Below are 15386 nucleotides of genomic sequence, written 5' to 3'. Positions count from 1 at the left end.
CCAGGTAGGAACAGAAAAGACTCGAAGCCCTGGGGAGCCACTGCCAACCAATGTAGACAATATTGGGTGAGGTGGAGCCACGGTCTGACTTAGTGTAAGGCAGCTTCCAATGTCAAAGACGTTTGCCTAGAGGAACGATCATAGCTCCGTGACAGAACATCTGCTTTGCATGCAGAATGTTCCAGGTTCAATCCCCAATGGCATCTGCAGGTTGGCCTGGGAGACTCTGAAACCCTGGAGAGCAACTGCCAGTCAGTGCAAACAGTGCCAAGCTTGATGGAACAATGGGTCTGGTTCACTATCAGGTAGCTTCCTTTGCTCCCGAGAGATCCCCAAAGATCTCACCAACAGATAAAGAACAATAAAAGCTAAACGGCCTATGTGTGATTAGGAGAGGAGCCACGGAAAGTAAGAACGGCAACTTTCGAGCCCTGGTGAACAGATAGGACCACTCCACCTTCTCAGATGCAGGAGACTAACGTGGTCAGATGTGGGGATGGTGAAAGGAAACCAAGAGCTTCATCCTCGTGTTCAGATTAGTCACTGCAGCCATTGGGGAAGTGGCAGGGAACCCCCAGCCTCAGCAGGACACTCGTGGTGCAAAGAGGCATGAAGGGATCCTGACCGTCTTAGCGGAAGGAAAGACCCACAGCAGCAGCAAGCTTCCCCTTCACCTCCTCCCAAAGGCTTCCCAGAGGTTCCTGCGGCAGCTGCTGCTCCTCCAGCATGACGTAAGGCTCCCCAGAGGAGGCAGGCAGCGAGGCTGCATTTAGCATGCAGCCAGCAACCTGCCCAGACTTGGTGTAAAAGCCCAGGGAAAGAGGCCTGCTCTTCACTAGCCACAGGTTGCCTACAAATTGAATTTCACACTTGTGCACCCTTGAACAAAGCCCAGCTTGGCTGGAGGGAGGGTGGTGGAGGTGGCTGAATCAGGCTTTCCTGAGTGGTGCTGGCCTGCATACTCACTGGAGGCCCAGCCTTTCTGCCACCTGCGGTGCCCCTTCCTCTGAACCACAAGCAGGCCTTGGCTGACCTGCTACTGGGGAGAGAAAGAACTGGCTGAGTCGCAGGTCTGTTTTAGGGGAGGCTGCAGAAAAACCCACCTCACATGCAGAAGGTCCCAGGTTCAATCCCCGATGACATCTCCACTTAGGGTCAGGAATGTCCCCCTGGCCTGAAAGCCCCAAGAGCTGCTGTCAGTCAGCAGAGATCACTCACTAGTCTACAACTGGAGGGTATAAGGCACGGCTTGGTCTGAGGTGGGTCACAGCAGCAGCAGCATTTTCACCATGTAAATATATAGTAAAGTATTGAGAAATGCCCCCCCCAATGCATGTTTGTGTTAAAAGTGGGTCCTGGGTTCAAGAAGGTTGAAAGCTACTTGCATAGGCAATGCAGAGGTAGATGGACCAATGGGTATATTCCCATGCTCCCAATTGAATCAGCTCTTCATTCAGAACCATGAGGACTAGAATCTTACTTTCTTTTTAGGTGACGGGCCATAGCTCAGTGGCAGAGCACCTGCTCCACACCCAGAAGGTCCCAGGCTCAGCTCAATCTGTGATGGCATCTCCCCACAGAGCTGGAAAAGCCCCCTGCCCAAAACTCTTTCCCTCTCCCTCACATGGCAGTGCCTCCTCCCTCCCTCCCTTCTCCTGGCTTCTCCCTGCCCTGCCTAGAGGAGGAAGGGGGCTGGGCTTTGTTGGTGCCAGCAGCAGCAGCAGCGCTCCAGCGGCCGCCATTTTAAGCAGCCCCTCTCCGGAGCCCTTTCGCACACCGCTCATCGTCCTGCCGCCAGTGCCAGCCCCTGCCGCTCACAAGACACAGGAAAGCAGCCACTGGGGCTTGTGGTGTTCTTGCATCATTTTTTCCCTTCAAAATATAATCCGGCCCCCCACAAGGTCTGAGAGACAGTGGACCGGCCCTCTGCTGTAAAAGTTTGCTGAGCCCTGGATAAAAGGGCCTTGGGCCAGGACACCTGCTTTGCATGCTGAAGGTCCTAAGCTCAATCTCCAGCATCTCCAGGTAGGGCTAGGAAAGACTTGAGAGCTGCTGCCAGCCAGTGTAAACAGTACAGAGATAGATAGACCAATGGCCAGAAGCAGTATAAGGCAGCTTCCCATTCTCTTCCTCCCATGTTTGAACAAACTATAGTTTGTTGAGCTGTTAGGCAAGGTTAAAACCATTCTCTGCCTCCAGAAACCACTGCTGAGGGAAGGTGCTCAGTGGCAGAGCATCTGCTTGGAGTGTTTCAGGTCTGAGGTCCAATCCCTGGCATCTCCGGGTAGAGTTGGGAATGTCCCCTGCCTAAAACCCTGGAGAGCCTCTGCCAGTCAGTGTAGGCACTGTTGAGCCAAAGGTCTGACTCAGTAGAAGTCCGGCTCCTAAATTACAGAGTCTTTCTGTGCAGAGTCTGAGACCAGACATGCCTTATTCCAAGCCCACATCGCACTTTAATGGGAAGCAGTTCACACTTTCGGCTGAGACTCATTAAGAGAAGCAGGGAGACGTGTCTGGACTAGCCTTGAGCCATCAGCCAGCGGATGATAAGCATCAGCTTAACACACCAACATGTGGATAGCACTCAGTGTCCTGATATGCCAAAGGAAGTCGGGCAACTGGCACAGAATCTGTATTCTTGGGGAAACTCGGCTTAAATCTCTCCCTCCAGCAAAAAAAAAAAAGGGGGGGGGGAGGTTTCTGGCTTTACATCTGCGAAGCTGCAGATAATGCTGCCCAGTGGCCAATCTGCCTGGTGGCTTCCATCGCTCACTAGCCTCTTTCCTTCCAGCCTCTGTGCCACTCTTGGCCATGAAATCCCAACTCCTGCCAAGGCTCAAATCCTGGTGTCAGAGTCAAGCATGAGAGAAGGGAGAGCTAATGCAAAATGCATGAGTCAACGGATTAGTACGTGAACACGGTATTTCTTTTCACAAGGCTGGTCACTGAGTACATCTAAGTCCCTTTCCGCCTCTCTTTCCCCAGCAAGCAGCCAGCCCACCTGCGGCAGCCACCTGTACAGATCAGGTGTGGGGACCCTATGGCCCACGAGGTGTTGTTGAACTGCAACACCCATCACCCATCCCTGGCCACAGGCCATGCTTGCTGAGGCTGATGGGAGTTGTAGTTCAGCAAAAGGCTTTCCACACCTGGAGGCAGAGGCTGGTTTAGGTGGCAGCAGACCTACTCTGCATTTCAGTGGCACTTTTCTGTATGTTTCACACACAATGAATCCTAGAGTTGGAAGGGACCACGAGGGTCATCAAGTCCATCCCCCACAATGCAGGAATCCTTTTGCCCAATGTGGGGCTCAGACCCACAACACTGAGATTATGTTCTACTGACTGAGCTATCCAACATTGGTTGCTCTCAGTAATCTTTACAACAACCACATAGGGTAGGCAAGCAGCAGCATCCCTACATTGCGGACTGGAGGGCAGAGCTAAGAGGAGAGTACTTTGCCTCCCCAATCTAGGACCCTCCAGATGTTTTGGACAATATTGCTGGTACTGATCAAGAGTGCTTATTCCAAAACACATCTGGAGGACAGCAAGGTGGGGATAGATAAACTTTTTTTTTTTGCTAAAGTTAGGACCTAAAAATTGTCAGCGCATTTGTACACCTCCACAAATTCCTAATAGGATGTATCCTAATTGTAAACTGTTTAGAGAAGAAATCTTGTGTAAAAAATGGGGTATAAAATAAAGAGGAACAACTGTTTTTTTGAACTGTGAATAGACTGTCCATCTGAGCAAGAACCCTGTAACACCAAACATGTGGTGCCTGAGTTTAGCTCACTTTCCTCTTCTCTCCTCATCCCGTTTTTCCTTTTGTGTCAAGTCTTTTTTGGCATGCTCCGTGCTTTGCAAGCCACTGTGTGAGCTTTTCCAGCTGAATGCTCTGAATGAAGGAATGAACGAGGGACGGAATGCTCTCAGTCGCTGCAGTTACATCAATTCTCCTGTGGTGGCTGTTAGTCTGGGCTTATTACCTAGACTCTGTAATCTGAGTGCATGAGTGAAACCACTGGCCCAGCTGGCTTGCTACTGGACACTCCGGCCAGCAGAAACCACACACCCCTGCCCCACCCAGCAAAGTCTCAAGCAAAAAAGAGGCACTTCCAGGTCTGCTTTAACTGGAGAGGCATGTCCTCCACCACTGAGCGATAGACCATCCCTGAGAAAACACCTTTACAATACCACATCACTACAATAATCCCCACTTTTTGGACCATTTGCAGTGGTGCACAACCATCTCTGCATGTGGCAACTGTGACCATGAGGAGCACCTTAAAGCAACCTCTACACCACACCTGCAAAGCGCTTGCTTCTCTCAGGCAGAGAAATAAGCTATGATCTTTCGCTGAAGACTCTTTGGGTGCATCCTGGGCAGGGCCTTGAGCAGCCACCAGGATCGGTCAATACATGACAAGAGCTTGCGGCTCATAAGGGGGAGGGCTCAGTGGCAGAGCACCTACTTTGCACGCAGAGGGTCCCTGGTTCGATCCGCAATGGCATCTCCAGGTAGAGCCAGGAGACAACCCTGCTTGGAACGCTGGAGAGCGGCTGGCAGTCAGTGTAGACAATACAGAGCTAGGCAGACCAATTGTCTGATTCAATACAAGGCAGGTTCCTGTCTCTCCAAGCCCTACCTGCAGATGCCAGGAATAGAGCCCGGGACCTTCTGGAAATGCTTCCTCCTCCCCTTCCTGTCCGCCTGAAACCCTGCCTGTCAGCATAGACCATCCTGGACCAAGAGTCTCACTCACCATAAGATGACATCCACAGAGAGTGCTGCTTGTTTATCCGACCAAGGTGGGCCTTTCCTTCTCTGACCAACGAAGCCACAGGCTGCATATTCCAAGACATTTTGGTGGCAGCTTGGTTGGCCTAAGGCGTTGCCCTACCCTGAACTTTGGAATCTTCCTTATGGACCAAGGTTGTCCTCCTGCAGTTGATTTGTTTACCATCTAGCCTGAGGAACAGTTCTGAAGAACTCGGAAGTTGGCACACTATTTTGTGATGCTGTGGTTGTCCTAAAAGGGGGGGGGTATTGCTCTGATAGCAAGAGAGTGGTGCAGAGAATAAGCTTTTCTGTTGGAATCGGTCTGGCACCATGCACATCCTCCTGCTGCAGCTCCCGTCCACCCAGATACCCTGGCCCCAAATGCAGACTCCTTCCTACAGCTCTACTAAGGTTCCAAACCTGCTACTGCAGCTGGGAGGAGAAACTTCAAATGATACAACAAACACACTCAGGAGAAGAAGGCTCTTTGAAGTCATGTGTGGTATCACCTGCTGCGGACAGCAGAGAACAATGTATGGGAGGGAATCTCTGGCCCAGGGGCCAAAAGGCTATCAGGTCCTTGGGGCCTTCTCCCACTTGTCCACAGACCCCATTCCTCCCTGGGCCTGTTCTGTATGATTCTTGAGAGCTTTCCCCTGGCCAGAGATGTGCCCTTGAAGTCTGTTCATACCGCTTAGTATGGGTGGAAGACAGGTGTGTGCAGTGCTAGGAACCAGCCAGGTGCCGGGCGCATTTTGCGACTGACATGGGTCTAGTTGTGACCATGTGGAGCTCTCTGGATGCCAGGCTGGTGACTGGGGAAAGCAAAATGTCACTTGGAGAAGGATCTGAAATATCTTCCTTGAAGCTTGAATTTATTTTATTCCGAATTAATTTAATGCTTTAATGTGTTGCAAACCACTTTGAGATCTGCTCTTTAAAATACAAAGCACTATAGAAAAGAAATTTATCATAATAATAACTCCATGGGGGGGGGGAGGTGCCTAGACATTCCATTGTGTGGCCGAGGCTTAAGGTGCCGTTTAGCGATTGAATTATAAACCAGAGTTTCTGAGATGGGGCGGTGTCTGTAGAAACTTGCCTACTGCACACAATGCTCCACCTGCTTTTGCCTCTGGCCCTGCCCACTGCTGGCATGTGGCCCCTGGAAGGTTAAGGTGAAGGGAACGCGGCCCTCAGGCCAATAGGGAGAATGGTAGGGAAGAGGACTCCAACTCTCCGACTGCCTCTGAACATATATAGACTGAGGAAAGACTAATAGGAGGAGCGCAGAGGACGCCTTCATCTTCCCCACCTGAAACAAAACATGTCTGTCCGCAGCAGGTGCTGTGACTCTCCAACAGTTTGACTTCACCCACAAAGACACACTCCTCCATCATCTCCCGAGCTAAACAACTTAAGCCTTAGACTGACCACAGCCATGACCAAATCCCCAGATGCACCCAGGTTACCTTGGGTCAGCTAGTCTCACTCAGCCTAACCTTCCTTATTGTATCGTGAGGAGAAAAGGGGCCTGGGTGAATCATATAGGCTCCCTTGAGCTTTTATAGACATGTTATAAATAATGCGGGTGGCACTGTGGTCTAAACTCAGAGCCTAGGACTTGCCGATCAGAAGGACGGCGGTTCGAATCCCTGTGATTGGGTGAGCTCCTGTTGCTCGGTCCCAGCTCCTGTCAACCTAGCAGTTCGAAAGCACATCAAAGTGCTAGTAGATAAATTGGTACTGCTCTGGCGGGAAGGTAAATGGTGTTTCCGTGCGCTGCTCTGGTTCGCCAGAAGTGGCTTAGTCATGTTGGCCACATGACCCTGAAGCGTACGCCGGCTCCCTCGGCCAATAAAGCGAGATGAGCGCCGCAACCCCAGAGTCGTCCTCAACTGGACCTAATGGTCAGGGGTCCCTTTACCTTTAATAAATAAGAGCAAAGAGTTTGGGACCACAGGACCCATGGTAAATGGGGGCAGCACCTCCTAAAACCATACCTGGCAGGGAATGTCAATAAAGATGCACACAAACACAAATAAATATTGGGTTTGTTTTGTTTTAACCCCAGAATCTGCTGTGAGGTCCTTTTCATGGCAGTATTTCTACTGCTGCCAATTTATCCTTTTTTGGAGGAAGTGGTAGAAAACAGGACATTCCAGTTAAGCAAGTAAGACTACAAAAGCCACTGGCCAATAAAAAATACTAACCAACCCGCCCCACTATAGTAGTCATTTGTGGCTTTCCAACAGCTTCAGTGAGAAAGGGAGAGGATGAACTCTTTCCACATTTCCAAAAGGTTCTCTGCCAGGACACTAGAGAGGATCCTTCATTGCCTGTGGCTCAGAGGCAGAGTACCTGCTCTGCATGCAGAATGTCGCATCTCCAGGTAGGGCTGAGAATGTCTTCCGCTTGAAACCCCATAGAGTTGCTGCCAGTCAATGTTGACAATACTGGGGTAGATGGACCGATGGTCTGACTCAGGATAAGGCAGCTTCCTATATACAGTGGTACCTCGGGTTAAGTACTTAATTTGTCCTGGAGGTCTGTACTTAACCTGAAACTGTTCTTAACCTGAAGCATCACTTTAGCTAATGGGGCCTCCTACTGCTGCCACGCCGCCGGAGCACGATTTCTGTTCTCATCCTGAAGCAAAGTTCTTAAACTGAAGCACTATTTCTGGGTTAGCGGAGTCTGTAACCTGAAGTGTATGTAACCTGAAGTGTATGTAACCCCAGATACCACTGAACAGCTCAGTCAATAGAGCACAGAATCTTGGAATTGTAGAGGGGGAAGGGACCCTGAGGCCATGGTGGAGGAAGCCACCTGGGTGCCTGGGGTGGTGCACCCAGGGGTGTGGCGAGCAGCCCATAAGGGTGGGGGCAGGGCCGGATTTAGGTTTGATGATGAAGGTAATGGGGCCCTTTATATGCCCAGCTGTCATCACTTTTTTGTGTTGAATATATGCTATATGGTCATTGATGGACCTAACAGGTATCTAAAGCCATTTGCACATAACAAAATATGTCTTTTATCAAAGTAATTGTTGAATACAATTAAGAAGTATATTAATAGTGAAATTCTTTTTAATATTTTTGGGGCCCCCAGGAGAGTGGGGCCCTAAGGTATAGCTTGTTTAGCTTATATGTAAATCTGGCACTGGGCGGGGGGAGCCACCCATAGGGGTGGGGCGCACTCAGGGCCTCTGGAGTCTCAGCCGCCCTACAGCTGGAGGGAGGCAGCAGGCAGACCATTTGGGCAGCACAGAGCCTGCATGCACTCCTCTCCCAGGAAAGACGTGTGGTTCGGGCGCGCTGCAGGCCCCGCGGTGAGTGCTGCCCAGCATTTTGTCACCCCCCTCAGTGGTGACACCTGGGGTGGCCCGCACCCAGCACACACCCCTTCTTCCACCCCTGCCCTGAGGACCGTCTAAGCCCGGGGTCAGCAATTTTTTTTAGCCGCGGGCTGGTCCACTGTCCCTCAGACCTTGTGGTGGGCAGGAGAAGCGGCATGGGGGGGACTGGAAGAAGAGGCGAGGGGGGCAAGTACTCCTCCCCACCCTCAACTGATGCACTAACTTTCCCAGGGGCTGCCACTGCCGCCGCCGCCACCACTGTCATTGTTTCTCGTGGGTAACCAGAGCAAGCTTGTCCGCTCTGCTCTCTGGCCACAGGAGCACCAGGGAGGTGGCGGAGGGACGATGAGCAGCGTGAAAGGGCTGGCTCCGAAGAGGGGCTGCTTAAAATGGCACTCAGCCAGCTCAGCCCAGCCCCCTTCCTTCTCTAGGCAGGGCGGGGAGAAGGCAGGAGGGAGGGAGGGAGGAGGCACCGCCATGGGGGGAATGGAATGGTGCGGGGTGGGGGGAGGCGCATCCCAAACAAACAGAATCCCCACGCTGATCCACGGAAAGTCCGTGGGCCAGATCCTGAAGGCAATTGGGCCTGATCCGGCCCGCGGACCTTAGTTTGCCGACCCCTGGTCTAGTCCAACCTCCTGCAGTGGGAGGAGGGTCAGGGTTGTGTGTTCATGGGTTGTACTAGAGCAGGGCTGTCCAATAGGTGGATCTCAATCTACTGGTCGATCGGGGGGTGTCAACAACTCTGGCTTCCTAAAAAAAGCTCAACAGCTCTGACAATGGGTAGATCACTGCCAGTTCTTTTACACTGTGAGTAGATCACAGACTCTTGGAAGTTGAACACCCTTGGACTAGAGGATGTTTGTACAGTCATACCTCAGATTACAGACGCTTCAGGTTGCGGTTTTTTTGGGTGGCGGACTGCCGAAACCTGGAAGTACCGGAACGGGTTATTTCCGGGTTTCGGCAGTCGCGCATGCACAGAAGCACCAAATCACAACCCACGCATGCGCAGACGTGCTGCTGCAGGTTGCGAACGTGCATCCCGCACGGATCACGTTCGCAACCCGAGCGTCCACTGTACAGTCATACCTCGGGTTACAGATGCTTCTTGTGTGTTTTCGGGTTGCGCACCACACCAAACCCAGAAGTACCGGAACGGGTTACTTCTGGGTTTCGGTGCTTGCGCATGCACAAAAACACTAAATCATGCTTCACGCATGCACAGAAGTGCCTAATCATGTGTGCCCAGATTGGGCGCTGCGGGTTGCATGGATCATGTTCACAACCCGAGCGTCCACTGTAGTCCCTTCCAACTCCACAATTCTAGGATTCTATGATTTATAGGCTTATCCCGAGAGCATGGCCTGAGTACAGGCAGTCTCCAACCCAAGATTAACCACAGTTTGCCGGAGCCTGATTCAGGCCCTTTTCCACTGGCCAGTTGCCTTTTGACCCTCACAGTAACCTCTGTGCAAGCCTGGCTACTTACCTCCATTGAAAGATCCTTGGACGAGGGCTATGAAGCCCTAGGCTTAGCACATGCGGTTACTGCTCAAGGATTTGGACTACCAAGCCTTGAACCACATCCAGTTCTCAGCAGATCATCTGTGTTTCTGAACAACACCAGCACAATGCAAACATTGCGACTGGCCTGATCCAGTACAGGAGGCAGCTTATTATAGCAGGAGCCATGGGGGAGGGGGTTTATGGTGGAAATCTTCTGGGGTGACTGCAATACCCACTGCCATCAGCAAAGCCTTGTGGCAACAGGGTGTGCATGAGGACAACCATGTCCCTTTCATCCATACATGTGAACTAGACATAAGCTCCCATTCACTTCCATGGAGCAGGGAGTCAGGCTGCAGCCGGAGAATCTCTTTAATCTCCTTCCCAGAGCCTGCTATGCTGATGGTCAAGAGTAGAGACACACACAATCTTCCTGATTACAGCCCTTTCCCTTCGCTCCAGTTGCATTAGGAAAATGAAAAGGAATTTTGTTTGGAACAAGGAAAACAAATTGCAAAATGGGAACACCCTCAAAAAAGGGTGTAAATTTTGTACACACACAAACACACACACACACACACACACACACACACACACCTACCTCAGGGTTCCATCAAACTCTACAATTCTATGATTCTGTGATCCGCGAGGTACCCTGGACCTAAGTTTTTGGATAACTCTGTTGGTTAGAGCATGGTGCTGATAACACCAAAGTTGCAGGTTCGATCCCTATATCGGACAACTGCATATTCCGGCATTGCAGGGGGTTGGACTAGATGATCCACAGGGTCCCTTCTAGCTCTACAATTCTATGATTCTGTGCCATTCTCACAGCTTGCAACTAGATACGCCAGTGGGAAGCCTGCATAAAGGACCTAAGAGCTAAGAATCATTCTTTCTGCTTGTGATTTCCAGCAGGCGGAATTAAGTGGTGTGCAGTGGGAGCAGAACGGGACCATTCAGGCCAGTAGTCTTCTGCTCCCCTGTGAATTTTGTCTAAGCCTCTTTTAAGGCCATCCAAACTGGTGGCCATCACTCCCCCCTCCCCCCCCCCAAGTATCCTGGCAGAGAGGCAGCTGGGAGGCTTCAGCAAGTCCTTGTTCCCTGGCGATGCCCACAGAGCTGTAAAACAGAGTGGCAGGAGCCCCCTTGTCCAGCCAGCCTTCCTCCATCCTTGCTTCAAGAGAGTCTCAGCAAGAAGCTCTACCCAAGCGGAATGAGCCCTTTTCTGACAAACACGTGGAGGGTCAAATCGAAGTTACTAGTCCCTCGGGAGGAGAGAGACACCGACCTAATTCTACAGCACGCTGGAGCATATCTTAACACACACCACAGTGTGCTGGCAAGCATGAAGCCAAGGGTAACTGCTACAGCTAGTCCTATCTGGTCTTCCCTTCAGTTTCACTCCTGAGAAAGGGTCAACCTCCAGGTCTCCAGCGCTGAAATCCGGAGGAGACTGGAACAGCCAGTCGGAGGGGCTGCAAAGTTTCCTGCCCTCTGCTAGAGGGAGGGAGTTGTGTAACCATGGGAACTAGGCCGGAAGGAGGGCCAATCAGGTGCCCTCCAGGTGTTTTGAACTACAGCTTGCAGCCGCCCCAGCCAGCATGCCCTGGGTGCCACAGGAGGGCACCAGGCTGCAAAAGGATGATGGGCTGAGTCGGGCTGGCATGGCTCAGCTGCAAGGAGGAGATGCCCCTGCTGGAGCCCGTCCCTCTTTCTCTACAGAAGCCCAACACTGCAGGCTTCCCTTCTGCCACTCCCTCTCTCCTCACCCACCAGGTGAGGGGAGGGTGTGCTCATCTGCACCAGCACACGCACAAACGGAGGCAGGGGTACCTAAGGACCTCACCCAGGATGGGACCGGGAAGGCTCCCAAAGGCAGCCAAGAGGGAGCATACGAGAAAGGCACTCTCTGCACATGCTCACGGGCCCCTGGCTCTCTTACGCGCCACTGCAGGGGGAGGCTTCTGCGTGCCAAAGGAGTGCCTGGACCAACCTTGGTACGGATGCGCGATCCAATGGCCACACACCCGGAGGGACATCACCAATGCTACTCTTGCCTCCATAGGGAAAGGCAACTACATACTCCCCAGCCTTCCGGAGATTTGGGGGAGGAGGGCCGAGCAGGCCGCCGCTCCCTGAGGGCCCTGTCTGCCAGCTTTGGGCCCCGAGTTCCCACCCCCACCCCCATTAGTCTGCCCGCTTGCCCCGAGGCCAAACCCCAGGATCGAGGCCAAAGGGCCGGAAAGCGGCGTCCCAACAGGCCTGGGCCGCCGCGGCAGCAGGAGGGGTGACGAGGCCTGCTGTCGGGGCTCCCCAAGGAGAAGGGGGGTGGGTGGGCGCGCGACGGGGACGCGCAGGGGAGGCTGTGCACCCTCGTGGGCAGGCCCTCCAGCCATAATCATGGCGGATTGGGGCCACCCCACGCGCCAAGCTCCCCCTCCCCCGCAAGCACAAACCTCGATGCCGGCCACCCACCCAGACCCCTTCCTCGGCAAAAAGGGGAGGGGAGTGAGGGAACGAGCGCCCGGTCACGCGCCCCCAAGGCACAGACACACCGACAACCATCGCCGGTTATAGAAATTTCGGGAGGGGGGGTGGGGAGGGTGCGCGGAGAGGTGATGGAGACGCGCGCCTGGACCGACAGTTGGATGGACGGGGAAAACCGCCCCCACCCGTGTTTCTACCTCTTATGCCTTAAAAAAAAAGAATGGGGGGGGGAGGCTCTCCTCTATGCCATCCTCCTCCGCACCGTCTCCATGGCAACGCCACAGAGACCGGTCACAGCAGCAGAAACCCCCCCTCGCTCCTCCGCCACCCCCGCACTTGCTCCCATCCTCCACCCAGACCCACGGAAATCGCCCCTAAAATGGAGACGGGAATCGGGGACAGCGCTCGAAGCTGCCGCTGCAGCTGGAGGGAAGGATTGCGAAGGGGGATTCCCGCTGTCTGCAACCCACCCGGCGGCGCTGGGCGGGTGAGGGGGTGGGGGGAAGCCTTCGCTCTGCCTGTCCGTCCTCCTGCCGTCCGTCCGTCGGTCGGTCCATCTCCCTCCCTCCCTCCTTGCTCGGCCACTCACCCGACGCGCTCCTGCTGCGCTGGGCTGGGGCGAGGAGAAGGAGGCGGTAGCGCGGGGTACCCGGCGGCGGCAGCCATGCCGGGCTAGTCCAGTCCGAGCCGTGGCGAGCGGTGGTGGCTTGGCGGCGGCGCGGGAGGAGGGGCGGCTAGGCGGGCGCGGGAGGGCTACTGCAACGGCCGCCGTCAGCGCCGCCGAAGTCCCCGCCCCGCACGCGCGTGCCTGCCTACCCTCGCCAGGCGCCTCGTCGTCGGCGTCTTTTGGTTCTCGCCTCTTCGCCCAGCCGGCCCCGAGAGCGCGCCCGGGCGGAGCACGCGGGAGCGAGGGGCGCGCGCGTGCACGACGGAGAGGGGGGCGAGGAGGAGAAGGGGCTGCTGGGCCGGTAACCCCTTCATCGCCGCTGCCCGATGATGCAAGGAGGGACCATCTCCCTCTCCCCCAAAAAGGGACCCCCTCTTTTTGAGACTCGCCTTTGCGGGGGGAGGGGCTTGTTTCTAGCAGAGAAGGGTCATCTGGGCATCTCCCCCTCCCGAGATACCACCCTCCCCCCAGAGCATCCTATTCCTTTTTGCAGCTCACCTGGAGCACAATTCCTGACAGTCTCGCCCACCGCCTGCTTTAGGTTCGGCCTATGACTCCCCCATTCCCCCTGCGTCTCATGGTTGCGCAAGCGATTCTTATTGTACCGAGGGGTGGGGTGGTTAGGGGGCAAGCAAGTTCCTGCTGTGGAACTCTGAGGCCGCTCCACCTTCTCTCAGAGCCCCCCCCCCCCCAGCCTTGGAGGTGAGTCGCCCATGCAGGACAGGAGGCGAGATGGGCTCTGCCTTTGACTCTGTGGAATCCCCAGCCCCCCAGAAGGGGAACAGACTCTGGTCCTGTGCAGGAAACACGGGGACTCTGTGAGAGAGCACCTGCTTTGCCTGCAGAAGGTCCCAAGTTCAATTCCCTGCAGCATCTCCAGGTAGGCCTGGACATGTCCCCTGCCTGAAACCTCAAAGAGTTCCTGCCAGTGAGCATAGGCACTACTGAGCGAGATGGACCAATGGTCTGACTCAATTTAAGGAGGTTTCCTGCGCTCCAATTCTCTCCCTCCCTGGTTTGAGCAAGCTGTAGGTTGTTGAGATGTTCAAACAGGCAAAGCAGAATCAGAAACCACTGCTTAGGAAAGTTGCTCACAGGCAGAGCACCTGCCGCCTTGCATTCAGAAGGCCCACCCTTGGCATTGCCAGGTAGGGCTGGACAAGACCACTTCATGCAGACAACAGGTGTACCAAAGGTTTGACTCTGTGCAATGCATCTTCCTAAGTTTTGCCTGAGACTAACTTGGCCATGTGAGAGGGGAGATGTTGCACCCCACGTGCAGTGCCACAAGCATGGGCACTTGCCAACATGTGGTGGTCATCCCAATATCTGGGAGGTGTCTAGAATGTCAAGGACGGCCACAGGAAGGTGAGCCGGGGAGCTGCTGGTGCTACCTGCCCCCCCAACATCTGCCACCTGAGGCAGTCACCTTAATGGTAGGGCTGGCCCTGTTCCTAGTTACAGAAAGGCAGGAGTCCCATGGGGAACCACTGCAAGAATGTGACTGGGACCTATTCCAGATCAATCATCCATAAATGTGATACCATCTGGTCAGCCACTTTAAAAGTTACTAGTTATTGGCTATTCCAGAAAGTTTACAAGCCTCCACAGCCTCTTGACACCTGGTAGCTGTCTGTTTGGGTGCCCACCTTAGGGGAGTGCTGAGAAGAGCTGGAATGGAACAAGGGTCAAAGTTGGAACGCCTCTTGCCACTGGGTTAATGTAGTGCTGTCGCCCTCTGGTGGCTGACACACAGGTGGTGAGTTTCTGGTAGCCTATCTTTCTTGTCCGTGGGTGAGCAAGGTTTAACCTATTGGGTCTCTTGGCTTGAGCCCAAGATATCCATCTGTATTGGGAGACAATGGAGTGTGCCTCTAGGGGCGAAGTCAAACTGCTAGAGAATCACAGCGCCTGCTGTGGCTGCAGAGGCCAGTAACTCATAACTCCTGTCTCCTGCGTTGCCTTTGCTGCATTAGCAGCACCAAAATGACCTCTCCAGGGTGCAAGCCTGGGCAGTGTGTCTGGAGATCCTGGGCAGCCCAGATGACAAGACGCCCCCCCCCCGGCCTTGCTGATATGGTTCAAAGGAAAGAAGAGCAAGATTTTTGGCATCAGCTTGGCTGCAGGAGTGGCTGGAAGGAAGTGTACAAGGTGCCATTGAATCAGCTTAGGGACTTTACTCTGAATTCGCATAGGGTTTACTCCTTAGCCTTTTCTTCTCTCAAAGAACCTCTGAGTAGGTAACAATATGGCATTCTTCACATCCAGATGCGCTTTGAAAAGTGAAAGATATCTAAAAAGCCATTGTTCTTGATAGAGGCTCAGAATTAGGAATGCTCAAAGACAAGAGGAACCATGCTGGATTAGGCCAAGGACCCATTGGATTCAGCCTGCTGCTTCCTCACCATAGAATCATAGAGTTGGAGGATCATCTAGTCCAATCATTTGCAGCTGACCCCTACAGGGATCAAACCTGCAACCTTGGTGTTATCAGCACCACACTGAGCTATCCAGGCTGGATGCCTCGGGGAAGCCCAGAAGCAGGATGGGAGTGCAAAAGCACTCTCCCAATGCAAC

At 53.7% G+C, this 15386-nt stretch overlaps 1 protein-coding gene across 6 annotated transcripts in view; it reads right to left on the bottom strand.

Annotated features, from left to right (window-relative positions):
- The window catches only part of NLGN3 (neuroligin 3), a 65086-nt gene extending 52170 nt beyond the window's left edge, over nucleotides 1-12916 (bottom strand). For 4 of the 6 annotated variants that reach the window (XM_082208414.1, XM_082208417.1, XM_082208415.1 and 1 more), the window contains exon 1: nucleotides 12732-12916. The gene's annotated coding sequence lies outside the window, so the exon portion shown is untranslated. The remainder of the gene's footprint in view (nucleotides 1-12731) is intronic. The other 2 variants (XM_082208416.1, XM_082208419.1) reach the window with 1 other exon arrangement.
- Between the last annotated feature and the right edge of the window lie 2470 nt (nucleotides 12917-15386).

This window comes from Podarcis vaucheri (assembly GCF_965113315.1).
Source record: "Podarcis vaucheri genome assembly, chromosome: Z".
NCBI lineage: Eukaryota > Metazoa > Chordata > Lepidosauria > Squamata > Lacertidae > Podarcis > Podarcis vaucheri.
The sequence above is the reverse complement of the archived record's forward strand: the minus strand, read 5'-3'. Positions and strand labels throughout refer to the sequence as shown.